Raw genomic sequence first — 13,520 nt, 5'->3', positions numbered from 1 at the left:
AACTGACTTAGCTTGTATCTAGTAACAATAAATCAAACAGAAAGGAATGTCATCACCCATCAAAATTGTGATACATTGTTGTGCTCTTGCCAAAGCCAAACCATTGTTGGAAAACCCCATCAATGTTGCCATACAGGTTTCTAATTTATGTCATGCAATTTGTATTTATTTGCTAGCAGGTGACGCTGGCTACAAGTCAAGAGGTGAGGCAAGAAGTAGAATACCATGCCATCATCAGGCATCAGTTCCAGGAACTCTGTGGGGCTCGTCTCCATGGCAACCATAAATGAAGCTCAGCGCAAATTCTTTCAGGAAGACGTCATTAACCCAATCCAGAGCCGGCCCGAGGCATAAGCAAACTAAGCGGCTGCTTGGGGCCCCCTGGTGGCCCCCAAGCAGCCCCAATCGATTTTTTTTTTTTTTTTTTTTTTCACACATTAAATAACTTAAACAAATGACACGAATGAATGCATAAATGAAGTAATGAATTATTCCAGACAAGAAAATTCTGATTCCATGATCAATCTACCTGCCTACAACTGCTGCGGTGTCTGCTAGCGTTTGAGTCATGCGCTTAAACTAGACACCTTGCGTCGCATGCATAGACAGTTCGTGCCGTTCGCATAGACAAGTACGTAAGTCAAGAGCGGTAATGTTAAGACATGTCACAAAAAAGGATGTATCCCTCTGGTGTTGAAAAGAGAAAGAAGAAAAGGACAGAGGAGGAGAAAAAAAGAGCAAGATAAAGGTATGTTTGCGTGATTATTTACAGTATGTTTTGTGCTCAGTTGAGGTAGCAATTAGTTAGCTAGCTAACTGTCATGATCGTATATTAGCCATCACCAGAGAAGAATCCCCGCCATCAACAGTGACATGTCTGTGAAGGTGTATTTCACGTATCGATAGATATCGGTTTAAGTTGGAGAAAACAGCCGAAGGGGAACTTAGCTAACCTTCTAGGTGTAAGGGATGCCAGCTAGCATTGCTGTAGCTAGCTACGTGTTGAACGGACAGAGTCCTCTGTCTGCGTGCATGCTAGAAATGAATCGCCTATTTTTCACATGACACGCAAGCGTGTTGGAAGCGTTTCCAGGCAAAATAGAATAGGAAAAGATGTTAATGTCATTTTGACACAAATACATGTTGTTTGAAAGTCTCTAGGTTTTGACATGAATGCAGATATAAATGTAATAAAAATCAATACAAATATTCTTTAGCCTATTTTGCCGTCAATACTGCAGACGTTATCTTTGCTGTAATCAAATCAGATATCAAATCTATCTATCTATCTATCTATCTATCTATCTATCTATCTATCTATCTATCTCGAACGAGCCTATTGAAAACGCCACGCAAGAGTGCCAGTGTGTAGCCTAGATCTTTGGTGAGAGATGGTATTGGTCTTTTATGAAAAAATATACCATGTTGGGTGGGGAGACTTCTGTGATGAAAATATACTTAAATTTTATTAATATGGTGGCAAGTGATGTAGCGGTGCTATCCTCATATTTAGGCTGCAGTAGATCACCATGTTAAGTGTTCACCATACTGCAATTATGCTTTTGCTCAGCCATAGATTTAATACACAGGCAATTATACTTTTGCTCAGCCATAGATTTAATACACAGGCATTTGTTTCGCCATGGGAATGATTAAGTAATGCAGGACAAATAAGTAGGTAATTATTCATAGTTTAATTGTAGTACTCCACTGAGGATCACCTCAGTGTTTTTACATACATAAAAACAACATATGAAGCCAGTGTCATAAATTAAGCCATGGGGCTATAACGTTTTAGAATATACACAATCTCACCACAAATATATGGTGAGATTGCCAATAGAATATGAATTATTAGGTGTGGAATTGCTTGTTGATGAGTGCAAGTAATGATTCTGCTCGATCAACTATGCACTTATGCAATGTTATTTTTTTCATCAAGTGCCTCCACAGCTGATGATACAGCAGGTGAGGTTTTTCTTGATGGCAAATGTTTACATTGCCTGTTAATATGACATGACACATTTAACATAGCCTTTTTATTTATCTATTTTTTTTATTTTATCATTGCAGGTTTATCCACTGCAAAGTTACCAGCACCTGAAAGCGTGGAGCAGTTAGCGGCACCTGAAAGCGTGGAGCAGTTACCGGCAGTTACATTCACCGATATGTCGGTTTCAACCTCAGCCAGCATGACAGGTCAGTTAATCTAACAGGTTTTGTTTTGTGTTGGTTTTACTGTAAAATATCCTGTGTTATGTTATAATTCTATTTTTTTTATCCAATGACCCTACAGGTCCTTCTACATCTGCACCTACTGCTATAGATTTCCCATGCACCCCCTCAACAAGCTCCAGCTATCAAGATAGATCAACAGCTCCTCCAATTGACCCAGTTGAATGGTCAGCATCTCTGTCCGACTCAGAAAGGACTGATCTGGTAAGAAAAGGGCCAGTGACACCTTCACCTTCCCCAAAAAATTTGATGGACGAAGCTTTCACTACCACTATACGTACAGACAATTAGTTAATGGGAAAAAAATCAAGTGAAGCTGGTTAATTTATTCAAAGAAAAATGATGCAGTTTACTGCTTCTGTTGCAAATTATTCTCGAGAAAGTCCGCAAAACTGTCAACAGAGGGACAGCGTGATTGGGTAAATGTAGGTGCTTTGCTGAAACAGCATGAGAATAGTCCAGATCATTGCAATAATATGGTGAAGTGGAAAGACTTTGCCCTTCTTCTTTCTAAGCAGAAGACTATTGATGCAACAGAAATGGCCCTTTTGGAGGCAGAAAAAAATCGTTGGAGAGATGTTCTCATCCGTTTGATTAGTACTATTCAGTCTTTGGCAGAGAGGAATCTTTCACTCAGGGGGTCTGTCGATACTTTGCATCAGGCCAACAATGGGAACTTCCTTAAAGAGGTAGAACTGATGGCAAAATTTGACCCGGTGTTAAAAGACCACATCAGACGAATTGATAGTGGAATGCAGCACAACACGTACCTGGGTAAGACTATCCAGAATGAGCTGATAGAGTGGGTCAGTGACAAAATAATGGAGGTAATAGTGGCAGAAATCAAGGACTGCAAATATTATTCAATTATTTTAGACTATTTTAGTCATCCGTGAGGAGCTCGGACTAGAGCCGCTGCTCCTTTGCGTCGAAAGGAGCCAGTTGAGGTGGTTCGGGCATCTGGTAAGGATGCCCCCTGGGCGCCTCCCTAGGGAGGTGTTCCAGGCACGTCCAGCTGGGAGGAGGCCTCGGGGAAGACCCAGGACTAGGTGGAGGGATTATATCTCCAACCTGGCCTGGGAACGCCTCGGGATCCCCCAGTCGGAGCTGGTTAATGTTGCCTGGGAAAGGGAAGTTTGGAGTCCCCTGCTGGAGCTGCTCCCCCCGCGACCCGACACCGGATAAGCGGACGAAGATGGATGGATGGATGGATGGATATTTTAGACTGTACACCTGATGTTAATCACTGTGAACAAATGTCTGTTGTGGTGCGCATAGTCACTCTGGGCAAAACACCAGAAATAAAAGAGCACTTTTTAGGATTTCTAATAGCTCCAGAATCCACTGGCCTGGGTTTATCCAATCTAATCCTTAACAGGCTTGAAGAATTGAACATTCCTTTTCAGGATTGTCGGGGACAGTCCTATGACAATGGGGCTAATATGAAGGTAAAAAGCAAAAGGTGTGCAGGCTAGGCTATTGGTTAAAAATCAAAGAGCTTTTTATGTGCCTTGCAGTGCTCATACCCTAAATCTGACAGTCTCAGCTGCGGCTAAAGCTTCAACGGATGCTTCTTGTTTTTTTGGAAATGTGGAGAAGGTGTACAATTTGTTCGCTGGGTCCACTCAAAGGTGGGCCATCTTACGGAAGTTTGTTGACCTCACCCTCAAGTCCTGGACTGAGACGCGCTGGGAAAGCCGGATTAAAAGCATTGAAGCTTTGCGCAACTGACCCTGTGGTGGCTGTTGAAGCCAATTCCCTTGCGGAAGAAATAGGTTCATTTAGATTTCAGATTTGTTGTGTTGTCTGGTTTGACATTTTGTCTAAAATTAACATCACCAGCAAGCTACAGTCAACCAACATGCAGCTTGATGTAGCTGTTAACCTTGTACAAAAGAACAAAGGCGAACTCATCAGTTACCGAAAAACGGGCTTCTGTGATGCACAGACATCTGCACAAGAAATTTGTGTGCAGATGAACACAGAAGCAGTGCTGAAAGAGAAGCGATTGCGTTCTACAAAAAGGCACTTTGCCTATGAGGCTGCAGATGAGCCAATAGTGGATGCTATGAAACTCGCAAATTAAAACAAATCTCCTTGAATGTAAGTGGCGTTCCACCAAAGTGGAAGAATCCCGTTTGGATTGGCAAGAAAGTCTGAAAACCTATAGGAAGGCCCTAAGAAAGGCCAGATCAGACTATTACTCATCACTAATAGAAGAAAACAAGAACAACCCAAGGTTTCTTTTCAGCACTGTAGCCAGGCTGACAGATAGCCACAGCTCTACTGAGCCATCTATTCCTCTAGCTCTGAGTAGTGATGACTTCATGATCTTCTTTAATGATAAAATTACAACAAATAGAGATAAAATTCATCACCTTTTGCCCTCAACTTCTAACGGTTCACCTTTAAACGCAGAGTCGCTAGAAATAACGACTAGTCTCGACATATACTTAGACTGCTTTTACCCTATAGACCTTCAACAATTAATGTTAAAGATATCCTCAGCTAAGCCATCTACCTGTCTCTTGGACCCCATCCCAACGAGGCTACTTAAAGAAGCGTTACCCGTGGTAAACACTTCATTACTAGATATGATCAATATGTCCTTATTAACAGGTTATGTACCGCAGTCATTTAAAGTAGCTGTGATAAAACCTCTTCTGAAAAAACCCACCCTCGATCCTGAGGTCTTAGCAAACTATAGACCTATATCTAACCTTCCCTTTCTCTCCAAGATCCTTGAGAAGGTGGTTGCTAATCAGTTATGTGATTTTCTACATAGCAATAGTTTATTTGATGACTTTCAATCAGGATTTAGAAAGCATCATAGCACAGAAACGGCACTGGTGAAAATTACTAACAACATTTTAACTGCTGCAGACAAAGGACTTGTCTCCATTCTTGTTTTACTAGATCTTAGTGCTGCATTTGACACTATTGACAATACAATCCTGTTGCAGAGATTGGAACACTTAGTTGGCATTAAAGGAATTGCTCTAAGCTGGTTTAAGTCCTATTTCTCTGATCGATCTCAATTTGTAAATGTTAATGATAAATCCTCCCAAGTACGCTAAAGTTAGCCATGGGGTTCCTCAAGGCTCAGTGCTTGGACCAATTCTATTCTCCTTGTATATGCTTCCTCTAGGCAATATTATTAGGAAACACTCAATTAACTTTCACTGTTATGCGGATGACACCCAATTATACTTGTCAATCAAACCAGACGAAACCAGTCAGCTAGCTAAATTTCAAGCGTGCATTAAAGATATAAAATCCTGGATGACCTATAATTTTCTGATGTTAAACCCTAACAAAACTGAAGTTATTGTACTGGGACCTAAACACCTCAGAACCTCATTATCTAAAGATATAGCTACTCTGGATGGTATTGCCCTGGCCTCCAGCACTACTGTCAGAAATTTAGGAGTTATTTTTGATCAGGATATATCCTTTAACGCCAATCTAAAACAATCATCGAGAACAGCCTTTTTTCATCTTCGTAACATTGCCAAAATTAAGAATATCCTGTCTCAAAACGACGCTGAAAAACTAGTCCATGCATTTGTTACTTCCAGGCTGGACTATTGTATTTCCCTACTGTCAGGTTGCTCAAATAAGTCCCTTAAGACTCTCCAGCTGATCCAGAATGCTGCAGCGCGTGTTCTCACAAGAACTAAGAAAATAGATCATATTTCTCCTGTATTAGCTTCTCTGCACTGGCTTCCTGTTGAATCCAGGATTGAGTTTAAAATCCTTCTATTGACCAACAAAGCTCTAAATGGTCTAGCACCATCATATCTAGAAGAGCTCCTAATACCGTCGTCCCACTAGAGCACTGCGCTCCCAGAATGCAGAGTTACTGGTGGTACCTAGAGTCTCTAAAAGTAGACTGGGAGCCAGAGCCTTCAGTTATCAGGCTCCTCTCCTATGGAACCAGCTCCCGATCTGGGTTCGGGGGGCAGAAACTGTAATCGCTTTCAAGAATGAACTTAAAACTCTTCTATTTGATAAAGCTTATAGTTAGGGAGTGAGGAGTTGCGGTGTTCACCTAACCTGCTTCTCTTCATAATTGTTAGATTAATAATACATAACAAAGTAGAGGGAGGCAGGCCAGCCAAGCCCGATCCGGCAGGGGGAGAGTTCTAAGCCCGAAAAAGCTACTTCTCCTTATGACCTGTCTGTCTTAGTTACGCTGTTATAGTTACGCTGTTATAGTTCTAGACTGCCGGGGGACTTCCTTCTTTTTACACACTGAGCTGCTCTCTCCTCTCCCTTTCTATTACTTTTACTATTACTATTTGTGTGTATCCAGTCCCAGAAATGCTTGTTACTAATCCTAGCTTCTGGGGAGTTTACTCCCCGGAGTCCTTATGTTTTTTTCCCCAGCGCATTTCTTGGAGAACGTTGGCACCAATATCCTGGTTCCAGCTGTCGCCGTGGTCCTGCTGCACTCCCTGCTGAGCTCAGCGGTGCACTGCAATGTCATGCTTCTTCCTGCTGAACCCTGCAGCTTCCCGCTACATCCAGTCACTGTTCCATTATTAATGTGACTACTATTGCCACTGTTCATCACACCCCCAACCGGCCCGCCAGACACCGCCTACCAAGAGCCTGGGTCTGTCCGAGGTTTCTTCCCAAGAGGGAGTTTTTCCTCGCCACTGTCGCACTGCTTGCTCATGAGGGAATTACTGTAATTCTTGGAATTGTTGGGGCTTTGTAAATTATAGAGTGTGGTCTAGACCTACTCTATCTGTAAAGTGTCTCGAGATAACTTTTGTTATGATTTGATACTATAAATAAAATTGAATTGAATTATGAAGAGGCTAGAAGTGTCCTTTTATAATGCTGTGGTGGACTGTAGCATTCAGTCGTTGGAGGATAGATTTAAGTCTCTGAGGTTGAAGAAAACTTGAGTTCGGCTCAATTTTTGGGAGCTAGATCGAAAGGTCCGGAGGGAACAATGTGAGCTTCTTGGGGAAAAACTCTCTTGTGGAAAGGAGGCTGATATTGATGGTAGCGCACTGGCTGTAGAGATTGAGAGTCTTCCTGAACTTCCCCAAAATATGATGACCGCCCTTGAGCTTCTCACATACCTCTCACAAAATGAGATGTGTGAGCTTTACCCAAATCTTTGGGTAGCTCTCAGGATAGCCTGCACTCTGCCTGTGACAGTTGCCTCAGCAGAAAGGAGCTTTTCCAAGCTCAAATTGATTAAAACATACTTGAGATCATCAATGGCCCAGGAAAGACTTACATTGACACCCTAACTCGCTACCAGCAGGAAATAAATAATCTGTCCCAAACTTTTGTTTATCTCTCCTTGGAGCTCAACATTACACAAACTAAGGAGCTATACTGTGGGGGCCGAGACAAGGCCTCACCTCTGTTCCAGCCACTTAGCATCCAGGGTCAGCCACTGGAACAAGTGCAGGTATTCAGGTACCTAGACACAGAAATAGACACTTCCCTGTCCTTCTCACAACACACAAACACAGCATACAAAAAAAAGCACAACAACGTCTCCACCTGCTCAGAAAACTCTGAACTTTTCAGATCAGCAAGGACATGTTAACTTTGGTTTACCGCTCCCTCATTAAATCAGTTGTCACTTTCAATATCTCTTCCTGGTACAACCAACTCAACATCAAACACAAAACAAGACTCTCATGTATAGTGAATCACACTGCAGAAATAACTGCCTCCCCCCTTTTTGAATGTCTCTTTGTGACTGGAGCCTTGTGAAAGAATTTTTACTGTAACCCGTGTAGCAGACAATAAAGTATTATCTTATTTGATCTGAAGACGCCGTCACAGTTCATAACTTCAGAGTCAGAGAGACATCAGAACCAACCTGTCCACTAACCCAGTCAGTGTGAGAGAAGTCCCCCATCAGATGATGGAGTTCTACTATCTGTCCACTAGATGGAGCTAACTGACCATCTAATGAGATAAAGATCAGCAACTGGTACAGCAGCAGATATCTCTCCAAGTGGCCTCCGTGTCACATATTACTTTGATACTTTAAGTACATTTATCTGTTAATATTTACTACCTTAATACTTTTTTTACACTACTTGTTTTTGTCCGACATTTACCTTTACATGTACCGCTCCCTCACTCTTGGGTGAGAAGAAAATCTCCAAATTAAAACAATAAAAGCATCTTTCTCCTGACTGCAGCTCGCAAATCAACACAGCAAAAGCAGCGGCATTAAAAATAAATTTAAATATCTTCTCACGTCTGTCGACGGGTATCTAGAGCACAGGCGGCGCCCGACCTGTGTGACCTCATGTTGCTGTGGATTGTGGGATACGCTTCATGCTGGAAGCTGCAAGCTTTATATTCTAGCTGGAAGGAAATAAAAGGGGGATGCATGGGATTGCAGGACATGTCTCCAGAAATTAAGATTTTTGTCCCCATGTGCAGTTGCAAACTGTAGTCTGGCTTTGTTATGGTGGTTTTGAAGTAATGGCTTTCTTCTCCCAAAGGAACCTTTTAGCTCATGGTGGTACAGGACTCGTTTACTGTGGATAATGACACTGTCTTACCAGTTTCAGCTAGCATCTTCACAAGGTCTTTTGCTGTCCTGGGATTGATTTGCACATTTCGCACCAAAAAACGTTCCTCTCTGGGAGTCAAAATCCGTCTCCTTCCTGAGCAGTATGATGGTTGTACATTCCCATATTTTTTATACTTGCGTATTATTGTCCGAACAGATGAACGTGGGACCTTGAGGCATCTGGAAATTGCCCCTAAGGATGAGTCACACTTGTGGAGGTCCACAATTCTTTTCCTGATGTCTTGGTTGATTTCTCTTGATTTTCCCATGATGTCAAAGAAAGAGGCTCTGTGTTTGAGGTGTGCCTTTATATGCATCCACAGGAGTGCCACCAATTAACTCAAATGGAATCAATTAACCTATCAGAAGCTTCTTAAGCTCAGAATGGAATCATCTGGAGTTTTCTTTTTGTTTAAAAACACAATAAACTTAGTGTATGTATACTTCTGACTTTGATGACAGTGATACAAAAATACATAAAAATTCTCCCTCGCTCGATTCTGACATTTAACAAATGAAAAAAATATTTCAATATTTATTGATCTAAAACAGAAAACGTTTACTCTGATTTAATGTATGACAGTAAAGAAATAAAAGTTTTTGTGTTTTTTTTCTGAAGTGTATGTAAATATCTGGTTCCAACTGTACATTCTTTAAGAAGCAATACATCCATAAAATGCACGTTTCCACTTGCCAAAAAGTGATCGTAGCTCCTAGCTTGTGTTTGAACGGTTGTTTCTGAAGAGAAGATGAAAGCGAGCAAACAAGACACATGTTCATGTCTTAATCATCAAAATAATCTGCCTCAGGTTGAGCAGAATAAAAGTGAAATAAAAAGTGACAAAACTAAACTAAAGATTAAAGTCAAAGTAGCAATAGGCTACCACAGTGTAGAAATACTCTGTAACAAGTAAAGATCCTGCATTAGAAAGTCTAATTGAGTCAAAGTAGGATACATACTTACTCAGCACTAACATGAAGTATTCAAAGTAAAAGTAAAAGTGTACATTTCAGAGTGTGAAATTATTATTTTTTTTTTCATTTTTTTTATTTATTAAACAGGAAAAGATTAAAGACAATCAGGCCTGACTCAGTGTAAAACTGATTTTCAGCAGGTTCCTGCTCTGCAGAACATAAACACCACATACACCTCAGACTTTAGTGAGCACATAGAAAAAAGATCTCTGTCCATAACAGTTTCTAAAAGCCAGTAGAGGCAAAAGTCCATTTGTAGCAGATCTCGTAATGTGCTCTGACCTTAAACTGGGTTTTGGAACCAACGTAGACAGAGCAGCTGCAGTGTGACCATTTCAAATTTGATAATACAGTGGGGGAAATAAGTATTTGACCCCTTGCTGATTTTGCAGGTTTGCCCACTTACAAAGAATGCAAAAATCTACAATTTTAATCATATGTACATTCTAACAGTGAAAGACAGAATCCCAAAGAAAATTCCAGAAAATCACATCATATGAATTTATTAAAATTGATAACCATCTGATGAGGAAAAACAAGTATTTGACCCCCTGGACAAACGGCATGTTAATATTTTGTAGAAAAGCCATTATTGGCCAGCACAGATGTCAAACGGTTTTTATAGTTGGTGACAAGGTTTGTGCACATTTCGGCAGGGATGTTGGCCCACTCCTCCCTGCAGACAGCCTCCAAATCATTCAGGTTCCGAGGTTGTCGCCTGGCAACTCGAATTTTAAGCTCCCTCTAAAGATTTTCAATCGGATTCAGGTCTGGAGACTGGCTAGGCCACTCCAGAACCTTGATGTGCTTCTTCTTCAGCCACTCTTTTGTTGCTTTGGCGGTGTGCTTAGGGTCGTTGTCGTGCTGAAACACCCATCCTCGACCCATCTTCAGCTCTCTCACTGAGGGAAGGAGATGTCGGCCCAGAATTCCACAATACATGGCCCCGTCCATCCTCCCCTCAATACGATGGAGTTGTCCCGTCCCCTTGGCTGAAAAGCACCCCCAAAGCATGATGTTGCCACCACCATGCTTGACGGTGGGGATGGTGTTCTTTGGGTTGTACTCGGTGTTCTTTGCCCTCCAAACACGACGAGTTGAGTTGAGGCCAAAAAGTTCTATTTTGGTCTCATCTGACCACATCACCTTCTTCCAGGCCTCTTCTGAGTCGTCCAGGTGGTGAATGGCGAACTTCATGCGGGCCTGTACATGTTTCTTCTTGAGCAGGGGACCTTGCGTGCGCTGCAGGATTTCAATCCATGACGGCGTAGTGTGTTACCAACCGTTTCTTTTTGTAACTGTGGTCCCAGCTGCCTTCAGTTGATTCATCAGTTCCCCCTTGTGGTTTTGGGATGATTCCTCACCGTTCGCATGATCAGGGACACCTCACGAGGCAAGATCTTGTGTGGAGGCCCAGACCGAGGGAGGTTGGCGGTGGTGTGGTGCTTCTTCCATTTCCTGATAACTGCACCGACAGTTGATCTTTTCTCTCCAAGTTGCTTTCCGATTCTCTTGTAGCCCATCCCAGCCTTGTGCAGATCAACAATCTTGTCCCTGATGTCCGTGAGAAAGCTCTTTGGTCTTGCCCATGGTGGTGATCTTGGATGCTGGTTGTTTGGGTGTTGACAAGTGTCTTTTATACAGGTAACGAGGGGAGGCAGGTGTATTTGATGTAGACAATTGGTTTGGATTGGGGCTGTGTCTTAAAGAAAGACTAACTGGCTTGTAGGAGCCAGAATACTTGCTGTTTGTCCAGGGGGTCAAATACTTGTTTTTCCTCATCAGATGGTTATCAATTTTAATAAATTCATATGATGTGATTTTCTGGAATTTTCTTTGGGATTCTGTCTTTCACTGTTAGAATGTACATATGATTAAAATGGTAGATTTTTGCATTCTTTGTAAGTGGGCAAACCTGCAAAATCAGCAAGGGGTCAAATACTTATTTCCCCCACTGTACATTTTATCCCATGGCTTAATTTATAATTCTCAAATGTCAAGGCATTACACAGAGATAGTGCAGTATAGTGGTGAGTCCATCCAGGAAGCCTAACATGTAGCTTATAGGCTTTGTTATAGAGTCTTGTTACTGGTTCAAGAATCTCATTTGTTGTAAGTGACCAAACAGGTAAACAATACGACAAAGTGGACACAATGATGACATGAACATAAGTCTTTGAGACAGAGAGCAGCAAATATGGTCTAATTTTACTATAAACAAATAACTTTTGGTTTAACTTTCTGGTTAGGGTTTGGACATGCTCACAATAAGTGAGATGTGAGTCAAGAGAGACTCCAAGATACTTATAAGTGGATACAACTGAAAGTTTTTGATTAGAGAACATGGAGCCTTCAAAGTTCTGAAAGATGATATATTTTCTATTTTAGGCATTAGTCTTATTATGATGTGTAACAAGATTAAATGATAGATGTTTAAAGCCTTCAGTCTAAAAAGGTTTAATGAACAGGCTCTTTTAGCGCGTTCATGAACAACACTGATGAGCAAGTTGAGCAAAAGTATGAAAGAGACCAACAGGTTCTCTTCCAAGTGAACTAGAGTTCGGTTCCCTTCAGGTGAGAACTAGACTGGGTTAACTCAGCCCCATCTGACGGTGATCTGATTTCACCCTGTTCAATCTGAAAAGATTGAGCTTGGTCTGGTGATAGCCAGACTAGGTGAGAACGGGATCTGACCCAAACACAGGAAGTGGACCAAAACCAGAGCATTTACTAGCCTGCAGTTTACACCTTTTACACAGTTTACAGACTTAAATATCTGGTTTAAGGGATGATAACTTTCAGATCCATATGTAATGTGTGTGCAGGTTAGTTCCTCCAGGATATGTGAATGCCTGCTTCCAGTAAGTTTCCAGTTCCCTCCAAACAGTGGCCTAGGTTTTATCAGCCACTCTGCTCCAACTCCTCTTTAACACAACTAAATACATTTAATGATAGAGCCAACACTGTCAGCTGCTCCCATTGTTCACCTTCCTCTAAAATATTACAAACACTAAAGCTTCATTATTTCAAATTTTTTGCACAACTTCACCTTCTTCTTCACATTGAAGCCTGCAATTCAGTGTAGTGACAGCTTTTCAGAAAACCTTTAAATATTCCACTTCAGTATCATACATGTTTGGTGTTATTTAACATGTTAAAGAAATGTAAAGTAATTAATACTATTCCAACTTTTCTTACTGCTTCCCCTTCTTTCACAGTAAAGCCAGCAATCTAGTTAAACGTTTTAGCTTTTCAGCATTCACAAGCATTTTCTGCAGGAAATGCATTTTCTAGTTATTTTTCAGATTAGTTTTTACCCTTCCTTCATGTTTGTGATAAACTGAAGTATGACATCATAAAGAAGAATAAACCTGTAAAAAAGGAAGAAACTAAATGTTGAAGTTCAATTCAGTTTATTTAAGAAGAGGACAGATCAAATTAATAAAACAAATGATTATACATGGGTTAAACATCTTATTTTGAAGCTAGTGAGAGTCTGCTGATTTAAGCCTTGATATAATTTAAACAGGTGAGTTATATAAACAGTTGTTATGAAATTTAAAATTAGCTTTTAAAATTAGTTTTTTTGTACCAGACTGTAAACATTTATATATTTCTGATGTAAAGTCTGGATTTTTTCACATGGGGGTCTATGGGGAATGATGTGAGGAACTGTTCAGTGACACACATAAACATTGTTTTCAGCATCTTACTGAGATATTAATAATCACTCAAATAAAACATACAT

General features: G+C 41.0%; 3 protein-coding genes and 1 long non-coding RNA gene across 4 annotated transcripts in view; 3 read left to right on the top strand and 1 right to left on the bottom strand.

Moving 5' to 3' along the window:
• LOC114552945 (heterochromatin protein 1-like) overlaps positions 1-13,520 on the top strand; it is a 600,023-nt gene that overhangs the window by 402,976 nt on the left and 183,527 nt on the right. The window lies entirely within an intron of this gene.
• Positions 1-13,520, top strand: part of LOC114553107 (NACHT, LRR and PYD domains-containing protein 3-like) — a 582,600-nt gene that overhangs the window by 388,657 nt on the left and 180,423 nt on the right. The window lies entirely within an intron of this gene.
• LOC114553127 (chromobox protein homolog 1) overlaps positions 1-13,520 on the bottom strand; it is a 55,282-nt gene that overhangs the window by 26,004 nt on the left and 15,758 nt on the right. The window lies entirely within an intron of this gene.
• LOC114553142 (uncharacterized) lies at positions 1,933-3,047 on the top strand. Its single transcript, XR_003692252.1, has 3 exons — positions 1,933-1,968; positions 2,074-2,199; positions 2,297-3,047. It is a non-coding gene; the product is annotated as an uncharacterized LOC114553142 (long non-coding RNA).

The sequence above is a fragment of the Perca flavescens genome, chromosome 3 (genome assembly GCF_004354835.1).
Source record: "Perca flavescens isolate YP-PL-M2 chromosome 3, PFLA_1.0, whole genome shotgun sequence".
Lineage (NCBI taxonomy): Eukaryota > Metazoa > Chordata > Actinopteri > Perciformes > Percidae > Perca > Perca flavescens.
Note: the sequence above shows the minus strand (reverse complement) of the source record. Positions and strands in the feature narration are given on the sequence as shown.